This window comes from Hetaerina americana, unplaced genomic scaffold, assembly GCF_022747635.1.
Source record: "Hetaerina americana unplaced genomic scaffold, ioHetAmer1.1.p SCAF_20, whole genome shotgun sequence".
Classification (NCBI taxonomy): Eukaryota; Metazoa; Arthropoda; class Insecta; order Odonata; family Calopterygidae; genus Hetaerina; species Hetaerina americana.
This window is the reverse complement of record NW_027286764.1, coordinates 5245308-5266062: the sequence shown is the minus strand read 5'-3', so window position 1 is coordinate 5266062 and position 20755 is coordinate 5245308. Positions and strand designations below refer to the sequence as shown.

At 42.2% G+C, this 20755-nt stretch overlaps 1 protein-coding gene across 1 annotated transcript in view; it reads right to left on the bottom strand.

The window, feature by feature from the left end:
• The window catches only part of LOC139688552 (protein O-mannosyl-transferase TMTC1-like), a 1154623-nt gene that overhangs the window by 670314 nt on the left and 463554 nt on the right, over positions 1–20755 (bottom strand).

Below are 20755 nucleotides of genomic sequence, written 5' to 3'. Positions count from 1 at the left end.
ATTATGAATTATAACGCCGTATAGAAATACGACGTTTTAATTCAACCAGAGAACGAACTACCTCTGGTAAATCTACGCAGTTACACAGACTTGTCTGCGTTGACGATGGGATGTGTACAAATACGACCAGAGTGCATTCTGTCCCGGCATCTCTATTCCTTCAACTATGATTATAACGGTGTCCAAATTCACACGATCAAATCATGTGAATTTGGACTCCGTTGTATTACTGAATACAAACATCTCGCAAACTTCGAAACAGAATCGGTGAAAATCATAAAATAAACCTGGCTCAGTAATTCATCGGCTTAGTTCCGGATCTGATAGTTTTAATTCGATAATTCATAATTATTTCTGTCTCTAAAGGAGATTGCACCGACGGCAGATTTTCTATGATTTCATTAAAAAACACCCAATGAGCCATCTATGAATTACTTTAAGCAAAAGAATCAGTTATTATAAAAATTAACATCTTGCTGACCACTCCAAATATTTAATTTAAAAAATTAAATGTTTCCGTACGACTCCTGGGCAGAATATGATGATTGCAATTGGGTTTCTCATCTACGAGGGTCATCCGGAAAGTAGTACCCGTTCTTGAAATAAAAAGACTAAAGTAAATATTAACAAACATAAAAAAATTTATTTGAAAGAGGATACTTTAAACTACTTCTCAACATAATCTCCAAGCAAATTAAGGCATTTGTCATAACGTGTGACAAGTTTCTGTATTCCTGCTGCATAGTCCTTCGCCGCCAGCTCATTGAGATACGCGAGGGACCCATCTTGCACAAATTTTTGCATAATGCAGATGGTGTTTAACAATTTCATGAACAATTGTTCGAGAAACATTGGGAAAATGCTCACAGATGTCATCAATTGTGACGCGCCGATCGTTCCTCACGAATTCGTCAACTGAGCTCACCAGTTGGTCTGTAATGACAGACGGTCTCTCCGAACGCTCATCGTCGTGTGTGTTCCCCCTCCCCATGTTGAAGTTGCGACACCACCGCCGAACAGACGACTCGTCCATTACATTGTCTCCATACACCTCCTTTAATTGGCGATGAATATCACATGGGCGAACGTTTCTTGCATTGAGGAATTTAATCACTGCCCTCACTTCACAACTGGCGGCGTTCTCAATTTTTTTAAACATTGTAAACAATCACAGAAACAACACAGGCAATGCTAGCGTCACGCAACTTGGCTCAGAGAAGGCAGACAAGCCACTGAAGCTATCTGACCTCGTCCAGCGGCTACTCGCGTCGTCAGCACTTCATGCGGCACGAACGGGTACTACTTTCCGGATGACCCTCGTATGTCAACCAATGCCAAAGGACATATTTGCATCTGACTGCGAACTACTCTGGGTTCGCCCTTGAAAATGCTGCTGTCTCCCCCGTAAAAGAAATATGCGGACCATTTTGAGGGCAAACCGACCAGACGAAATCTCTTGTAGGGACGCCTTCCTAGGACTGTTGGATAATCTGGGTATCCAGCTGTATTGGAAAGAAAGTAAAACCCAAAGCCGTACACTTAAGGGCACTTATAGGTGGAATATAGAAGGGGGTGGGAAAGTTATTGTTTGGCGGGAAGCCAGAGGCCAGTGACCCGTCACTCAAACACCTGGTGTCAGGTTTTTCGGCACTTTCCCCTCCAGCACTGTACTTTTGTGTCGTCCGAGTTTGAGTGACGGGTCACTGGCGCCGGGTTTCCAACCCCGTAAACCCTGTGTGTGTGAGTGTTTGTGACTTGCGAAGGTCAATTTGTTTGCAAATACCTGAGCGAGGGAGTAAGTGTTATATAATTTTAATTTATTTTTTCATTTGTCTGAGTGACGGGTCACTGGCGTCGGGCTTCCCGCCCCGTAAACCCTGCGTGTGTGTGTGGTTGCGACTTGTGAAGGTCAATTTGTGGTGCAAATACCTGATCAAGGGAGTAATTGTCTGAACTATTTATTTTATTTTTTCATTTGTCTGAGTGACGGGTCACTGGCGTCGGGCTTCCCGCCCCGTAAACCCTGCGTGTGTGTGTGGTTGCGACTTGTGAAGGTCAATTTGGTGTGCAAATACCTGATCAAGGGAGTAATTGGTAGAACTATTTATTTTAAATTTCATTTGTTTGAGTGACGGGTCACTGGCCTCTGGCTTCCCGCCAAACAATAACTTTCCCACCCCCTTCTATATTCCACCTATAAGTGCCCTTAAGTGTACGGCTTTGGGTTTTACTTTCTTTCCATGCACTCGGCCGTAGTACGTTCTTTATCTATTTATCCAGCTGTATTATTTTAGCACTATCTGCATGGAGTTTAAGAATTCTTCACGGTTGGAAAATCTTTGACTCCCAGCCATTTTTCCAAGTTTGCGAAAATTATCCACGGGGGCTATATCTGGCAAGTAGGGAGCATGAGGTAGCAATTCAAACTTAATTTAATGTATTTTGGCCATGGCAATGAGGGATTTGTGAGCTGGTGCAATGTCTTGATGAAACAACACTTTCTTCTAGGCCAAATGCGGGCGGCCGCTTTTGCTTGATTTCTTCGCTCCAACGTTGCAATAAGTTCGCATAATACTCACCGTTGGTAGTTTTTCCTTTTTCAAGATATTCTATGAAAACTATCCCACGCGCAATCCAAAAAACTTACGCCATGAGCTGAAACGGTCTTCTCTTTCTTTGGAGGCGGTTCTCCCTTATGAATCCAATGTTTTGATTGTTATTTTGTCTCGGGGTAGAAGTAATTGACCCATGTTTAATCCATGGTTATGAAACGGCGCAAATATTCTGCTTTGTTGATGTGAAATTTTGCTCAACACTCAATTGAAACATCTTCACAGCACTGGTTTTGCTCGAGTGTGAGCAAACGCGGCACCCATTTTGCACCCAACTTTCTCATGTCTAAATTTTCAGTCAATATGCGATATACCGCACTTTTTGAAATGCCTAATATGTCTGCTAGCTCACGCACTTTCAGTCGACGATCATCCATTATCACTTTGTGGATATTCTTCTACATTTCTGGAATCGTCACCTCATTTGGTCAACCAATGCGATGCTCGTATTGACAGCTCGTACGGCCTCGTTTGAACTCTGCTACCCATTATTTTAATGCTGTAAACGAACGAGCACACTCACCCAGAGTAGAATCCCTTTCAGCTTTTATATTGGTTGGGCTGAGGCCTTTCAAATAAAAGCATTGTATCACATAGCGATGACCAATTTTCTCAATTTTCACAAATTCACTGAAAATGTTCACTATTGATGGCTAAGAAACAAGTACTGAACAACGTGGCGTCTTTAGACTTGAAACATATGCTTTATAGATTGATTACTTTCTAATACAGTGATATTTTTAAAAAAAATACCGCCATCTCTAGGCCAGGCCGGGTACTTTTGGTACCATCCTCGTTCTAAGTCCGACGGTTCCTTGCTTACTCTACTACAGACTAAAACTAGAAAAATAACGTAATTCAGTTAATGACGACTAATGCTGTCATCGTAGCACACAAAATATATCAATTGATAAATTAAGCTTCCATCGTCCAAGCTTTACTTGACCTTTATTTTTTTTTAAGGTAATCTACCAGTTCAAGTAGGTTTTTGGATGGCCACAACTAAAAAACAAACATATCATTATTCCTAACAATACACAAAATCCATCATCCTACTCTATATCAAGTCCCTCTTCATCTCTGAGTACTTTCTTCCTCCCTTCATCCCGTCCAAAATCCCTATCCTGTTCCTTCCCTTTCCTCTTTTGCCCAACATTCTCCCCTCTATCACAGCCTTCAACATCCGTCTGCCGGTCAACACCCCCTTCATCCACTTTTCCTGCCTCCATTGGATTGCTCCCAAAAAACCCCTCTCTTCGCCCACCATACCAAGTACTTCCTCATTTGTTTTCTTTTCTGTCCATTTCACCTTCTCCATTCTTCTCCACATCCACATTCCAAAAGCCTCCTGTCTACGTCTATCCTCCTACTTCAATACCCACGCTTCCCCACAGTACACAGCTACGCTCCATATCAAAGTTTTTTACGAGTCTTTTCTTAATATCCTTACTCAACATCCCTGTCATGAACTTCCTCTTCCTTGTGAAAGCGTCTTTGCCTAACGCAATTCTTCTCCTTACGTCCTTACTACTTTGACCGTGTGGTTCCAAAACACTACCGAGATACGTAAACTGTTCTACCTGCTCTATGTTTTGCCCTCCTATTTTAATGTTTAACTTAGCCTTTTTCTTTCTTGAAAATCGCATAACCTTTGTTTTATTAATATTGATTCTCAATCCATGCCTGTCGCACTGAATTTCCAATTCACTAAGCAATGCTTGCAACCCCTTGGCTGACTGAAAAACTAAAGCTTGGTCATCAGCAGACCTAACTCATTTTACAAATTCCCCGCCCACTCTAATTCCTACCTCCAGTTCTTCCCATGCCTCTTTGATCATTTCCTCTGCAAACAGGTTCAACAACAAGGGTGATAATTGGCAACCCTGTCTTACACCCCTTCCTATCACTGTCCATCCTGACTCCCCGTTTCCCACTCGCACCTGAGCAGTCTGAGACATGTACAGGTTGCAGATTAGCCCCCTTTCCCTCCAATCTATTCATGTTTTCTGCAATGTACTCATTAGTTTTTCCCATTTTACTCTATCAAACGCTTTTTTCGAAATCCACGAAACAGGCAAATACCTCCTGGTTGTGTTCTATATTCCTCTCGATTAATGATCTCATTACTGCAATGGCATCACGCGTACCTCTCCCCTTCCTAAACCCAAACTGATCATCCCCTAAGTAATCTTTTTCCCTATTCTCTATCCTTTTTTATGATCCTGAGAACAACTCTAGCTGCGTGGGATATCAAATTTATTGCCCTGTGTTCCTCACATGATGTAGCCTTTACCTTTTTCGGAATAGGAACTAAAACTGATCTCACAAAGTCTTCCGGCCAGATTCCTTCCTCATAAATACTACGAATCAGCCCATATAGCCTCTTCCTCCCACACTTTCCTAAACATTTCAATAATTCCGCGGGAATGTTATCCTTATTTAGTTTACTCTCCCTTAATGCTCTCTTTTTCTCACTGTCTAGTATGCCTGGACCTAAGCTGTCTTCCTCTACGTCATATTCTTTTTCACTGAAGTACTCTGCATTGTCGGGTTTCACCGCGTCGTTGTTTGATTAAGACTGAATCAAACAACGACGCGGTGAAACCCGACAATGCAGAGTACTTCAAACCACCGCCGCGAAAACCTAAGCAGCCATTCTTTTTCACTGTCTAACCTTTTTGGTCGAAGGTCTTTACTATAACGTTCTTCTTTTAACTCCTTCCATCTCTCTTTGATCTTTCCTGCGTCAACTATTACTTTACCCGCCTTATCTCTAACTGTTAGCATAGATCATTTTTTCTTACTTCCCGACAACGATTTAACTTTTCAATCCATTTAATGCTTCTATATTCCATTATCTAACCCGCCGTCCCTGCCTCATCTTTTTGAAGCGAACGCTACATTTCATAACGGCTAAATTGTGGTCAGAGTCCGCATCATCTCCCGGGAAGCTGTGCGAATTAAGCACACCGTTCCTAAACTGTGTTTAACCAGAATAATATTTAGCTGATACCTTGCTGAGTCACCCTGCATTTTCCATGTATACCTGCGTCTTTTGCGGTGTCCAAACCAAGTGATGGTGATGACTAAACCCTGTCTTCTGCAGAACTCAACTGCTTTCCCCCCGCGGTCATTCCTCGTGCCTAAACCGTAGTCCCCGACCTCATCACCATCTCTTCCTTCTCCTACCGTCGCATTCCAGTCCCGCATCACTATCAAATATTACCCTGCAAGAATACACGCAATTATGTCCTCTAACTGATGGTATATCCGATCGACCTCCGAGCCCCGTAGTTGCCAGGACTCAAAATCTCTGTAGTGTCCATCATTTAAATCTTGGGAATGATAATTGATGTGGTTTCCCGTTGCCTTAATCAATAGTTCTTTTAACGTGACACCATCACTTACTGGCCGCCCGTCTGGGGTCAGACGCCATTGCAGCCGCTTCACTGAGGAACAGACGCTGCGTGGACTACCTTTCGTCTTGCTCCTAAACTTCGACCTATCTCGCATGGGTGACCCTACCAGGAGCAATTTTTATTACTCCCGCCAGCACAGCTCTAGGGGTCATCGGAACGCACAAGCCCTTCCACCACGTCAAGGTTGTAGTCCGGGGAGGGTTGACCTTTTTGTGGTCACAATTTTAATCAAACAATGACGAACGCTGGTAATTATTTTCACAGGTTAAAATTCGGAAAGCAATTTATCTGAATCTTACAGACCGTTTAAAATACACATGGTCTTTCAAAATATTTTGGAGAATGAATTTATCCGCGGAAGAATTATTCAATTGCCTGAGAAAACAAAGAGGACTTTAAAAATTTGTATTTCGTTGACTGAATAATTAAAGCTCGAAAATAAAGTGTTAGGTTAAAAATTTAAGTTTAGTATAAATTAAATAAAAATTTAAAAATAAGCTGCGATTTTAAGGACACCATTATTTAGAAATGTGCAACTTTTAATTCCAAATTATATCCACTCGCGCACACTAAAGAAAGAGATTTATTATAATTTCTGCAACATTTTTTTTTCGTTTATCACCCGCCACTCAAATTCACCAGATGTTTATTTTTACATGTTTCAGCGGCAACAATCAGGCATCAAGACGTGCAAACTTAAGAAAAAGTGGTTGAGATATTGTTTTCGCACCTTTATTCACTCGAGGGCACATTCATAAAAAGTGCAGCGAGGTCAATTTGAAAACAATTAAAATAAGCCTGCCATAGGGTACCCTTAATTAGGGTGAGAGTACCTTAAAAGGGTTCACCTATTTAAGGTACTCATAATTCTCCAAGGGGTTTCCATTTTCTTATATTATTACCTTTCCAACATCCTTGGAGCTGGCACAGAAGGAAGAAGTGTTCAAGCAATTAATATCTTGCTCTTCCGTCAGTAATCCTACTTGTAAACATCCCCGCACTTCGCCTGGAACACCTTCTTCGCCACAGTAACCGATCCCAATAATACAAGCCAACTATTATTTTATAACCGCGTATTCTTCACCCCCCCCCCCCCCCCAACGCCCACCTCTGCTCGAGATCCGAGGCCTCGGACCGGCAAAGCGGTATTTCAATTTGCGGCTGTTTTCCATTATCGGGCCGGGCGGTGTGCTCCGAATGTGAGTCCCGAATGGGGTCAGGAGGGTATGAAAGAGGTGGCCGAGTCGTCGGGGGGCACCTGCCCCCCCCCCTTCCCCCCCCTTGATGACGCCGAAACACAGTCGGGATGTGCGCCGGCCTCAGTTCAGGCGATTGATGAAGGACGGGTTGCAAAATTAAAGCACCGTGGTTTAAAATTCTGCGAACTGATGCCAAAGTCGTATCTCTTGCAGAACCCTTGACTGGCCTATTTGGATGAGAGTCCAAAATAAGTCTCCAGTGAAAGTGATCGCCAACCTTCAAATACAATAGAATCGATCGTAATAATTCGTGGTTGGAAGAAAAATGCATATCAATATAATTCTATATGGAGTAGAAATGGAAAATATTATTTCTGAAAACATACCTGTACAAATACACAATCAGAACCAAGGGAAAAGGGCAGGTTAAATCTTGTCTCAATAGCACCGAATTTAAGTTAATAGGTTTACGATCACTTGGAATTTGTATATATCGGTGAAACTAGTTGAAGAATATATTACTATTATTTTTAGGTAATCTACCGGTTAAGGTAGGTTTTTGGATGGACAAAAGTGCTAATTAAATAATTTGTGACCCCTAGCAAAACACAACATCCTACTCTACATCAGGGCCCTCTTCATCTCTGAGTACTTTCTTCCTCCCTTCATCCCGTCCAACATCCCTATCCTGTTCCTTCCGTTTCTTTGTTTGCCTAACATTCTCCCCTCAATCACAGTCTTCAACATCCCGCTGCCGGTCAATACCCCTTTCATCCACTTTTCCTGCCTCCATAGGATTTCTCCCAACAAACCCCTCTCTTCGCCCACCATACCAAGTACTTCCTCATCTGTTTTCAACCCCTTGGCTGACTGACAAACTAAAGCTTGGTCATCAGCGAACCTAATTGATTTTACGAATACCCCGCCCACCTTTCTGAGTCACCTGGCATTTTCCATGCATACCTGCGTCTTTTGTGGTGTCTAAACCATGTGTTGGTGAGGACTAACCTCGTTCTCCTGCAGAACTCAACTGCTTACTCCCCGCGGTCCTTCCTCGTGCCTAAACCGTAGTCTCTGACCTCATCACCATCTCTTCCTTCGCCTACCGTCGCATTTCAATCTCTCATCACTATCAAATGTTTCCCTGAAGGAACACACACGATTAAGTCCTCTAACTGATCGTATATCCGATTGGCCTCTTCTTCCTTATGGTTGCTCGGTGTAATGTATACCTGAATAATAACCAAGTTCGTCGGTTCTGCTTTTATCTCTATTAGTAATAATCTATCCGTTACCTGCTTTATGTCGACTACGCTTCTTCCTACCTCTTTATTTAATACTATGGCAACGCCTCGTTGGCTCTCCTCTCCGCCGCTGTATCTTATTCTATACTGATCACTCCAGTAATCACCGCTATCCTTCCATCTCACCTCGCATAGACCTAAAATATCTATTTTTCCCTTTCCATCTCTCGCTTAACATTCTCCAATTTCCCTGTCTTCATCATTGTTCTAACATTCCACGTTCCTATTCTAACTAATTTGGTCTTCTTCTCCTGCGTCTTCTGTCCTGCTGTTGCTGGTTTTCCCTTGCAAGGGTTTCGTGGGATGACGACCGCGGAAGCCTTGCCTCCCTAGCTGCCGGGCACGACACACGGCCGATTGGGCCGAGCCCCGTCGTTGCCAGGACTCAAAATCTCTGTATTGTCCATCATTTAAATCTTGGGAATGATAATTGATGTGGTTTCGCGTTTTCTTCCTCAATAGTGTTTTTAACGTGACACCATCACTTACTGGCCGCCCCTCTGGGGTCAGACGCCATTGCAGCCGCCTCACTGAGGAACAGACGCTGCGTGGACTACCTTTTGTCTGGCTCCTAACCTTCGACCTATCTGGCATGGGTGACCCTACCAGGAGCACTTATTATTACTCCCGCCAGCACAGCTCTAGGGGTCAATCGGAACGTACAAGCCCTTCCACCACGTCAAGGTTGTAGTCCGGGGAGGGATTATTTAATATATAAACATAAATTGTTAAAATTGATGAAGATTAAGATCACACAAAAAATTCATCCGATGAGTAAAGTGCGTGATCAAGTGACCAGGAATATACACTATCCTTGAAACTCTGGGCACTGTCCAATTTTGAGTGAGTAGGGAGATAGTTAGACAATCGAATGTTCACGTTATGAAATGTGTGTAAGTTGATGGCAATCTACAATGATCAGTATTTATATTCGCTTTACCTCTTGTGATGTAGTTTTGGATGTGAGCTCTTAATTGATTAGTCTATGGATTAACTTTCGAAAGAATCAGGGCCAGAGATATGAACTAAATACAGTCATGAGTCCATACCTAATGAAAAAGGTTTGCAGAAATCACGTGGTGGTTTATTTTCAAGAGAGCAAATAGCTCTCTTTTACAGTAGCAAAATTGGTTTTACATGTTGGGAATAGCCTCATCGCTCAACATCATAATTTAAATGACATTGAAAGAATTCATGGTAAAGTTTTAAACGATACCATTAAACGGTCTCATTTGAAATGAGAAAGTTGAGATATCTTAACATATTTTCTGAGCTGTACTCAGTTTATCACAGATCTGACAGATGTGGGTCCCCGCTTCAGATTACTCTGCCGCGATAAAATACTCATTTAAAATTTCTGTAACTATTAGATGCGGCATGATATGATTTACTCGAGGATATTTTGCCATTGCTGACATGATGAATTGTGTTTGACTGATCAACCCATTAAAATCTTCTCCAGCAACTACCGAGCATATTTGCCATTAATCAATCGTGAGTTCAGCGCCCAGCTGATAGACATACTTCACGCAAGATGATGAAAAACAGTCATTCGAAACTGAAGGTCTCGGTTTACATGAAATGCTTCGCGAGAACAAACGAAGCTATTTGATCGCGAGCAATTGAGCCCAACGCTCGCGTTGAGCGCACGTCGAGAACGTTGGCACGCACTCCCTGTGCCAGAAGTGGAAACCTATTCAGACTCGATCTGTCGCAAAAATGTTCTCTAAAAGTTTTCCCACGAATCAACTGCAACACATGGGACCGAACCTTTTTCCACCAAATGGCATATACCAGGCCCCTTTCGCCGTGCCAGCACGTCTACTGAAAGGAAAACCCAGCGCATAAACCCCACGGGGCCGCCCCTACACGCCCAGCTCCCCTGCACCACGTCCACCCCTCAACAATGACAAGGAAAAAGTAGACAACCAGGCGAAGGGGGCGAGTGGGTGCGGGGGCTGGAAGGGGAGAGGGGAGTGTTAAAGGACAGGGGTGGCAAGAAAGGCGAAAATGGTGCGCCCGACGATTCCGGAAGGAGGAGACTAGATTTCTCAATGAGTTTGGCGGTTGATTAAAAAAAGCGTTCTTTCCGCCATTCTGATTAATTGAGTATCCTATCAGCACCTTGGATAGGAGTGAAATGGCGAGGGTGGAGAGTGATGGGAGGAAGAAGGGATGCATTGGAGAAGAAGGCACACGGGGCGTGTAGGGTGGAGGAGGATGGAGCGGGGGCGGGAGGGAGGAAAGGCTCACTGGAGGAGGAGGCGAGTGATAGGATAGCATCAGCAAACATTGATGATCACAGTGACCACATCGCTTCGTCGTATACCATTGGAATTCATAGCATGCGTTTCTAAGGGATGTGGATGATCTATCTTCAGATGGGTGAAGCGAATGAATTAGAGGTTCTCGCTTAAATAAAGAAAAAAGAAAACGTTATAGCGATCTGCCTCTTGTAGTTGGCTCTTATTTAACAAAAAAATACGGTTTAAAGAGAAGTTATCCGCGGGCATGAATTTTTAAGTGCCATTTTTCTCCAAATGGGCAAATATTACCTATTGAATCTGTGTGCGAGCGTGACTTTGATTCGAGAGAATGCGAGGGAGCCCTCCGAATGGACGGAGGGTGGGGAGGGCTGAAAGGGTATTGGGCCACCCGTCCCCCGAAGCATGAATGCTGCCTCAAGGTTGTATTGGGCCAAAAAGAGTCGAGGAGGAAGTCGCGAAGGCTGAAACTCTCTTTTCCTCCAAAGAAGGAAGTGTCCCGTCTTTCCCACCCTCCCCCCTCAGCACCTCTCTCTCTCTTTCTCTCTTCCTTTATTCAGTATACAGCGCCAATAAGATTTTTCATGGTGAAAGGGAGTGACGGGAGGAAGAGAAATGGCTGGTGGAAGGGAAGGTCAGAGAAAAGAGTTCGGAGATTAGATATGAAGAGTACCAAATGAATCTGGCGGTCATTCGACTAGTCACACGAATTAATATCACATTCACGCCGAGTATGGTAATAGCCCCCTGCTGAGCTCCCTATATCTGCAACACTTGTTGCGAAGGGAACGGTTGTAAACACTTTCGTGAACAACTGGCACCTTTGACACCTGACATGCGTCTGCATTCCATTCAAGAAATGTTCCGCATAAAGTTAGAGAAAATGAAAAATAATCCCTGGGATGTTTAATTAATTAAGACAGCTAAGATTGTATCCAAGTCCTCGCCCAAGTACCTTGCTCGCAAATGATGCATAATCTAGCTGAAGGGAATGAACCTTGGAACTTTAGTGGGACTATTGATACCAGATGATTGAACTTTCAATATTATCCAGTCCAATGCTTAGTGAAATGCATATTCTTACGCAGGTGTTCCAAACGGTTTCACTTTTTCATCTCAAAATTACATCTTACGAGGGCGGTTCAATACGTACCCGTGTTTGACAACAAATGGCGCTCCTGAGGGAAGTTAACGTTATCATCGTGTGCGGCCATCTATCAAACGACAGTGAAACAAATTTTAGACTGATTTAAAGGTTAGTTTGGATTTGGCAGCCATTCGAGTAAGACGTGTTTCGTGATTTTCGCTAAGATGGAAAAAGAGCAGTATCGTTCGGTAATTCGCTTTTTGTTTTTGGATGGAAAGAAATGCGAGGAGATAAAAGCAAAGTTGTATGCTGTTTATGGGGACACTTCGCGCCATCTATGACCACAGTTAGATATTGGTTCAACGAATTTAAACGCGGGGGAAGATCTGTTTTTGATGAGGAGCGACCAGGACGCCCAGAAGACATGGTTACCGAGGAAATAATTCAAAAAGTCCACGCCATGATTCTCACTGATCGACGAACGAAAGAGCGCGAAGAAGCAGAGGCCGTGGGTGTGTCGACCCGAACGGCAATTAATATTTTACATGATGAGTTGGCGATGAAAAAATTGTCGGGCCGATGTGGGCCGCGATTGCTCACGGTGGACAACAAGCTGATCCGGCTTTCAACTTCGAAGCAGTGTTTGCAGCAATTTAAGCGAGATCCGAAGGTGTTTTTGCGTCAAGTTATCACTGTCGATGAAACCTGGTTTCATCATTACACACCAGAAACTAAGCAACAATCAGAACAATGGATCTCTCCCGGTGAATCTGCTCCAAAGAAGGCGAAGATGGCCCGATCGGCCGGAAAGGTCATGGCGACGGTTTTTTGGGATGCAAATGGCGTAACCCTCATGGGTTTTTCAGAAAAAGGAAGACCGGTTACTGGGAAATACTGCAGTGAGTTATTGGACTGTTTTGACAAGAATTTGCAGGAGACACGGCCGCATTTGGTGAAAAAGAAGGTGTTCTTTCACCACGATAACGCACCAGCACATTCATCCGGAGTTGTCGCCGCCAAACTGCATGACCAACGTTAAGAATTGCTGCCGTACCCCCCGTATTCACCCGATCTGGCTCCCCGCGACTTTTTCTTATTCCCTAACATGAAGAAATGGCTCGCAGGAAAAAAATTAGCTCAACCGATGAAGTTATCGCCGAGACCGAGGCGTATTTTGGAGAGTTCGACATCCTATTTTTTGGAGGGGTTAAAAAATTGCCGGAACGTTGGGAGAAATGTTTCTTTCTAAAAGGGGACTATGTTGAAAAATAAAAATGTTTTCTTCATTCCTAACACGGGTACTTATTGCCACCCTCGTAGAACTTGAGAAGCATTTTCGTGATGTAAGAGTTCATTCTTTGAGAATTCCAGTTGACCCACATATGTTGCATGCTTCATCACCTTGAAGAATCATTATTTAATGATGATAAGTACACTACCAAGTAGGTAATACAAGGTTTCTTGAAAAAGTATCGGTAGCAATTTTTTTAACGTATGCGTGAAGTGCTGCATTCAGACCGTCGGCTAGGAGTACGTATGGTCATAGGTCATATTGGAATTGATAAAATGACACTGCACACCATAGTCACCGAAAAGTTGGCGATGAAAAAAATCTGCGCTAAACTCGTCCTCCCGAAGGTATTCGGACGGACCACCAAGAGCAGAGTCGACTGCCTGCCTGCTCGCAAAGACCTTCTGCAACGGCATCGCCACGATTTCCCATCCCCCTAATAGTCCTGATTTGGCACCAGCAGACTATTCCCTTTTCCCAAAAGTGAAATCCAACATCAAAAGACCACCACCATGGGCCCTAAGTGCCGACAAAGAAGCTTGGACGCGTACCCTCAAGAACCTTCCGCCTACCAGGGAGCCTTTAAGTCTCGAAAAAGCCGCTCTGGCATCCATTCTCATTGGATAACAATTTTAAAGAATTTTTAGGAATCGTAACAATATCTGAAATGAATCTATTTTCCCCAAACTTATCCCGATACTTTTTATACAAGCCATGTTTATCTAATAAATTAACCGAAGGGGGACTCGGTTGCTACAGAAGACTCAATATTATATTTGGAGTCGTCACAAGCGTAACTATCAACGTGAAAGCGCTGAAAGAACAGAAAAAGAAATCACACCTGAAATGCCCAACATAAGTATGGGGTAAACAAAAGCAGTTACCAGGAATCAAAGGAATGCTTTTATCGCCGGGAGAGAACCGGAGCGCCGCCGTCACCAATGCTCAGTTTTGAAGGTTGAACACACGACCTAATACCGTATGATACAAAACACGAAATTCAATCATCAAGTGTGATAAATGTAATCACTCCCGGCCGGAGCAGTGTCTATTCGTTCCTAGTGGGTTCTGGTATTACGCTGCAAATCACTAAGCACGAAGAATATTCCAACACGTCACGTGGTTTAACCTCTAAACACTACGCATTCTGCTCACGTACCCCGTCACAATGTTTTCATTACTTCTGTTCCCGTTAAGTTTCCCTTTTATATTAATCAAATGAGGTCATTGGGGTAGACATTCATCAACTAACAGAAAAAAATAATTGCACCGATACGCGGACCAAAATAAATACCTCTGGCGAGGAAATTCGTTTTTAGAAAACATAAAAAAATCGCCTGGTTGAGAGGAAAAAAAATCATTCTGACAAATCGCCTTAGAGGTGAGCTGTTGGTTGCTCCCCGATCCATTATGACAAACAAACCAACCAAAGGATTTCCGCCATTGAAAACGCTCGAACCAATCACTGGAAAGGCAACATCGCTTTTTTTATATTTTTAGTATATTCCTCCACACCCGGCGAAAGCGCGCCCTGGAAGGGGCACAAGGGGCAACGTGTGGACGCGCCGCCCTGGGGCGGGCGGGTGACGGGCGGCACTCAGAGGAGGGTTCGCCGGGGGATTATGGGATTAGGTTTTCTGTCAGAAGCGAGAGGGGGGATAATGCAAGTGAGAGGGGAGAGGGATGTATCCCCTAGGGGCGGAGGGGAGTGGCGGATGAGGGGGAGGATCCAAGGGGGAAGGGGGCGGACGCAAATGAGAACAACTGAAGGCGGCTCGAAGAGTGAGCGAGGGGAGTATTTATAAAAACATCAGAGAAAAGAGCAAAGTGAGAGAAAGTTTAAAAATGAAGAAAAGCAAAAATAGATCAGTGTACAGCAATAGAGATGAGACACTCTTGCTGCTTTCATTTACAAAGTGTTATTATTGCAATGGGAGTCCCGGCAACGCATATGTATGTAACTTTATGGTACTATACTTATATGGTCTTCTTAGTTCAGACTGGGAAAAAGATTATTACACTAACACATGCAATTCAATCATTCACGTAAAATTTATGATGAAAACTTTTAAATATAGTTGAATAAACTTGCGCTGTGATGGAATTAGAAATGCACTCTGTATGAACAAGTCATATAGGATACGAAATCAAGGGTGAATTAGAATTACTCTGTATTCAATTTATCTTCTTTGGGCTCGTTGATACAATGCTTGGCCCAATATTCGTGCGTCGCAAATTCACTTATTGTCTAACAGAGAAAATGTTTTAAAATGCGTGACCTACAAAACAATCGATGTTTCTAATTAAGTTATGTATTTATAAAGGTGTTCCTACGTGTAAAGTTCACTTAATGCAAACATGATACCCAAAAACTGAAGTTAATTTTATTTTTAGCGTAACTAAGCAGATTTATTTGATATTTATTTTGCAAATACATTGAGTCTACTCATATTTTAGCTTTATTTTTCCTGATGAACGGAAGCTTCCGATTTGTTGAAGTACGTAGCGGTTCTCTAGTTAAAGCTCCAAACACAATTTTCGAAAATTTACTTCCTATATTTAGAACGATTTATATTCTACACACAAGACCTGAACCTAAACCAATGAAACGTGTTGAATACATGATATATTCACATATTTAGTTAAAAATGACACACTCTCGGAGGAAAATTTGCTTTTTTCTGAGAGTTTCTTCCCAAAAATATACTTTTTTTATCTTCAGCCATTAGTTATCCACTTCCAAAGAAACTGCGGGAGATGCCGCAACAGTAACTTTTAACGGAGACATCCGCTAATGTGCATTTCAATGCAACATGCCTATGATATTGTATGCACATATGGCATTTCGGCACAACATCTTGTTCCTTTAAAAGCCCAAAAATTTCAGAAACTGAGAGGACGCCTCGATAGCTTAACTGGCAAAAGCACTCGACCGGATATTGAGGGATTTGTGTTCGAATCCCAGTCAAGGCGAATGATTTTTACACTCTGAAATTGCTGCATTGGTTAACCTCGTGGCCTGTGGCGCATCGCGTCCGACTACGAATGCCTGTGGCATCGTATGCCCGGTATTTCATCAACACAGCTTGTTCCTATATAGCCCTCAAAATTTCGGAGTGTAAGAGACAGCTTAACTGCCTATAGCGTTCGGCCAGATATCGAGGTATCCGGGTTCGAATCCCGGTCAAGGCGAATGATTTTTACACTCTGAAATTGTTGTGTTGTAAAACATAAGGTAATTGCCATTCACGGGATAGTGGGACACCATTTTGAAATTTTAGTGCACTTCCCGTATCTCCTCGAAATAAGGATAGGCACAGTAACTAACTGAAGGCAAACACGACAAGGTATTTCAGAAAGTTCAAGAACTCTGCACATACAATCACAATAGCAGAAAGTGAAAAAGTGCACTCTTTAATAAGACTAGAAATGGTAGAGTTTGACATTAAATGAGTCATCTCAATAAAACTTAAGCTTACTTATTAAAACTTACACCTCAAAAGTCCAACTAGGATGCGACAAAGAAATTGAAAATAAACTAGAAAAAGATTTTATTACGGCCGTAATTATTATTTTTGCAGGAAACAGTCTAAATATGTTTTCATTATCCATGTATCGTAAGACAAAACGTTTTCTTATATTAATTGAATTGAGCAAAACGAGATGAATTCTTTACTTTCCCATTACACTCGCGGCATGCAGAACTTTCCTCCAAATTCTGTGATTTTCTCCCTATGTGATTTCATAAAGTCTGATCTCCCGGAATGCTCATTTTAATTTACTTTCTTAGCTATTATTGAGAAACTATCGCTCTCGATTACAACAAACAGTTCCAACAAAAGTAAAGAATTTTATTAAATTGCTTTCCTTTTTATGATTACGTGAGTGGAAGAGGAGAATACGTACAAGTTATTATTTCAGGGTTCGATTTGCCCCGCGGGTTAAGGATTTCCACTTCCGGTCCCCGTGCCCTGTTCATCGCCGATAGAAAGGGCAAGTGCCCAAGTCGACTTTAGAACAGCGAGCACTGTCTCAACTCCGCGCTGAATTACGCAATTTCAACTCGGTCCTCTAATTTCAGATTATGTCATAAGTTGCGCAGCAGAAGTGAAACTGCCTTTTTCATCCTTTTTATGCGTTGAATCGTCGCATTTAGACACATTGGACATTGTACCTCCAAAAAATATTATCGTTCCTTCGCCCCAACTAGAGAATAGATGGCTAAAATAGGTTTCTCAGAACCATACCTAAAAATTAACTAAACTCAAAACCGGCTTCTGAGATTTAAGTTTACCCGTTGAACAACTGTATTTATGCTCTTAAGTCTGTATATAAACTGTCGATTTGCATCAGTTATTTGGCCTCGAATTATCATAAAAATGTTTTAATATTGTAGAACAATATACCTGTTTCATATCTAGATACCTCACCATTTAGGTACATTTATTTTTGGATCATCGTAAAAAACATATTGAAATTTTTACCAAATAATTATGTAATCAATGTAATAATTATCTAATAACTTGCCTCAGTATTATATTAAGTAGCGATTTAATAAATAATAAGTTTACGGCTTTAGATCAGCTTTCAAACATTTCATCAGGAATAACTCAGCCATCACGTCGCTAAGGCACAAAAAAGGCAACCTTCAGCGCTGGCCTGTTAAATAAACTACACACGTCTCGACCGACTAGTTATCAACGAAGTGTATATTTGCATGCGAAAGAAACATATTGAGGGGAGAACTTATGCAAGGCTGCAAAAACCGAGAAAACAAGAATGAACTGTGGGTGAAATATGCAAGAGGGGAACTGTTGCGAAAACGTTTTCGCGGCGCGCGAATTCATCCGTAAATGCAAAAAACGAGTCAAACCGACCGGAAAGGCTTGCTGCACAAAGGGTGGAAAAAATGAAGCGCGATACAAAACTCAATCGGATTTATTGTTGTGTGATTGTGAATGGCGAGTATACGGATTTGTCTCCTTTGATTGAAATCAACGAAAAGTGGAAAGCGGTCCATAGAAACGACATGTAACCAGGATTCAACGGAATAATAATAAACTCTACTCAAGAATTTAATCGAGAGATACATAAAGAAATGTCTAAATAGATTTTATTTACGAATTATACCTGGGGTTTTTGATTTATTGGAGTATGGCCATTAATATAACATAGAATAATATATTTGGCTCCTTAGTACGGGACTTCAACACTCGACGATAATTAACTCAAAGTTATCGCGTAATAAAATACTGACCAACCTATTTCTGAGAATGACCAACTTGTATGATTCCTAATTAAAGTTAGAAACCCAAACCACTTCTTCCTTCGTGGATATCGGGATCGTGCGGTGGCTAAAGTACTGGCTTCACTCCGAGTGGGGCCCTGGTTCGAATCCTGGAGACGGCAGCTATTTTTCAGTGGTATCCCCATGCCTACTTGAGCTGCTTTGTAGAAAGCACATTGGGTGAGTACGCCATCCGTCGGTGGAACGTTAAACTGCGGACTTTCGTTAGGAGTAGGCTAATGCGAGGCTTTGGATCTACTTTTCGTTATTAGTCGGCCGGGTTACTCTCCACCCTTCTTCCTTTCCCAACCATCCGTAATGGCGAAACTGACCTCTGCTATCGGTCACCTCCCCTACAACTACCACCAAATACTTAAACTCTTGGTGTTGTGAAAAGCGTCCAGTTTTATCGCCTAAGAAGCTCTTTAACGAATCATAGCGTGATTAATTTTTGAATAAATAATGTCGCGCACCAGTTGTACTTTTAGTAGGTTTCAACGCTTTAACTCGTGAATAAATTGATTGATTGAAGCCGACGTTTCAAGCAAACGAATTTTCAAACAGTTCACACAACAGTTCAATTTTCATTCATTTTGTAGTATCTGGTTTTTTGGCGGCTGTGTATTTACGGAAAAATCAAATGCCATATTATCCACATATGGAGAGGTTATTATTACCTGAGGTGGAGATCACATCTCGGCCTCCTCCTTTGCTATCATTCTTGAGCAAAATAGTTCATTTAAAAATTTCAATTGTGCATGTGAACAGTACCTAATTTCACCAATTCGGCCAAAATCTAAATACCTGTCTCATCTACTATTAAACATGGTCTAAATCCTGAACTAATTACAGCAATGGTCATTACAACGCGCACGGTGCTTAGACTTCATTCAGTTTCAATCGTAATACGTTTGAGTGTTCATTGGCGTGAAAATAAACACTCAGATGTAATAAGTAACCAATTCTCATCTCGGGCAAATATCAATATAAATGACGGGGAATGAAAGGCATTCAGGTTTTTCAACCGATGACGCATATTCAAGCAATATGTACCTATCGGGCCATTTACTTACTCAGCGGCTTAATTAGACGACTCTCTTCGTGCTTTGCGTTGCGGTGATAAATTTAAAGTATGTAGATCCAAAGCGTAGATTCAATAGTATTTCGGATTGAAGGCCGCAGGCTGCTGGGGACTGCTCCGTAAATTAACGCTGTACAAACCAAAGCATCAGATTATTAACCCATTCCTGCACCTCGGGAGCTGGCTGCATTAATTGCGATTCCAAAGACTTAAACACTGAAAAATTATCTGCAGGGAATATAAATAAAAACATATGATAACAAAGAAGAACTATGGCACTTATACGAAAAACGTTTTTCGAAGAATGCTGATATACTTGTTGGTTAACTCTGTAAACAAATTCCAAAGAAACTGCGGGAGATGCCGCAACAGTAACTTTTAACGGAGTCATCCGCTAATGTGCATTTCAATGCAACAATTTCAGAGCGTAAAAATCATTCGCCTTGACTGGGAATCGAACCCAGATCCCTCAATATCCAGTCGAGTGCTTTAGCCACTTAAGCTACCGAGGCGTCCTCTTAAACTCTGAAATTTTGTAAAACTCTGAAGTTTAACTCTGTAAACGGTTAGATAATGGTTAATTTGGCCAGGTTGGACTAAGGGGGCCTTTGCCGGGGGTATAATTTTGGGGATTCCGAGATGTGGAAGTGAAGGCAGTAAAGGGAGACAAGTTCGGTCAGGATGGAAAAAAGCTGCGGATTCGGAGGAGAGGGACGTCGAAAGGCCAAAAGTAAGAGGGCAGGAGAGACGGAGGAGGGACTCAGAAAAAGTATCAATCTTTCTGAAAAAGACCACTGGGTCTTCAACTATTAAATGCCGAGGAAGTTTTTTGTTTGATGATGAATAAGTGAAATTGTTTGAAGGGATGAAAGAGAAATACTTTTGAGGGGAATATTTAGGCTGCATTGGTGTTCCTCTCGAAGAAAGAGGTGATGATGCGAGTAAGTCATGCATCGATGCTCAAGGAAGACACGTTTATCCGGACATTTCTGACACGTTGAGTAGCCAGACGCGTGCAATCTCGGGGGCAACAACATAAAAAGGTGAATACCCTACCTAAATGATCTTCCGTCACTTTTAAACAAACCGCCAATGTTTCCAACGTAATGAAACCCGACAAATTCTTTCCTATAACCTCCCTCAACTAAAATTTTACACCAACGGGTACAGCTTTCAATCTACCTAAATTTAAACATTTCCCATCGTTACCA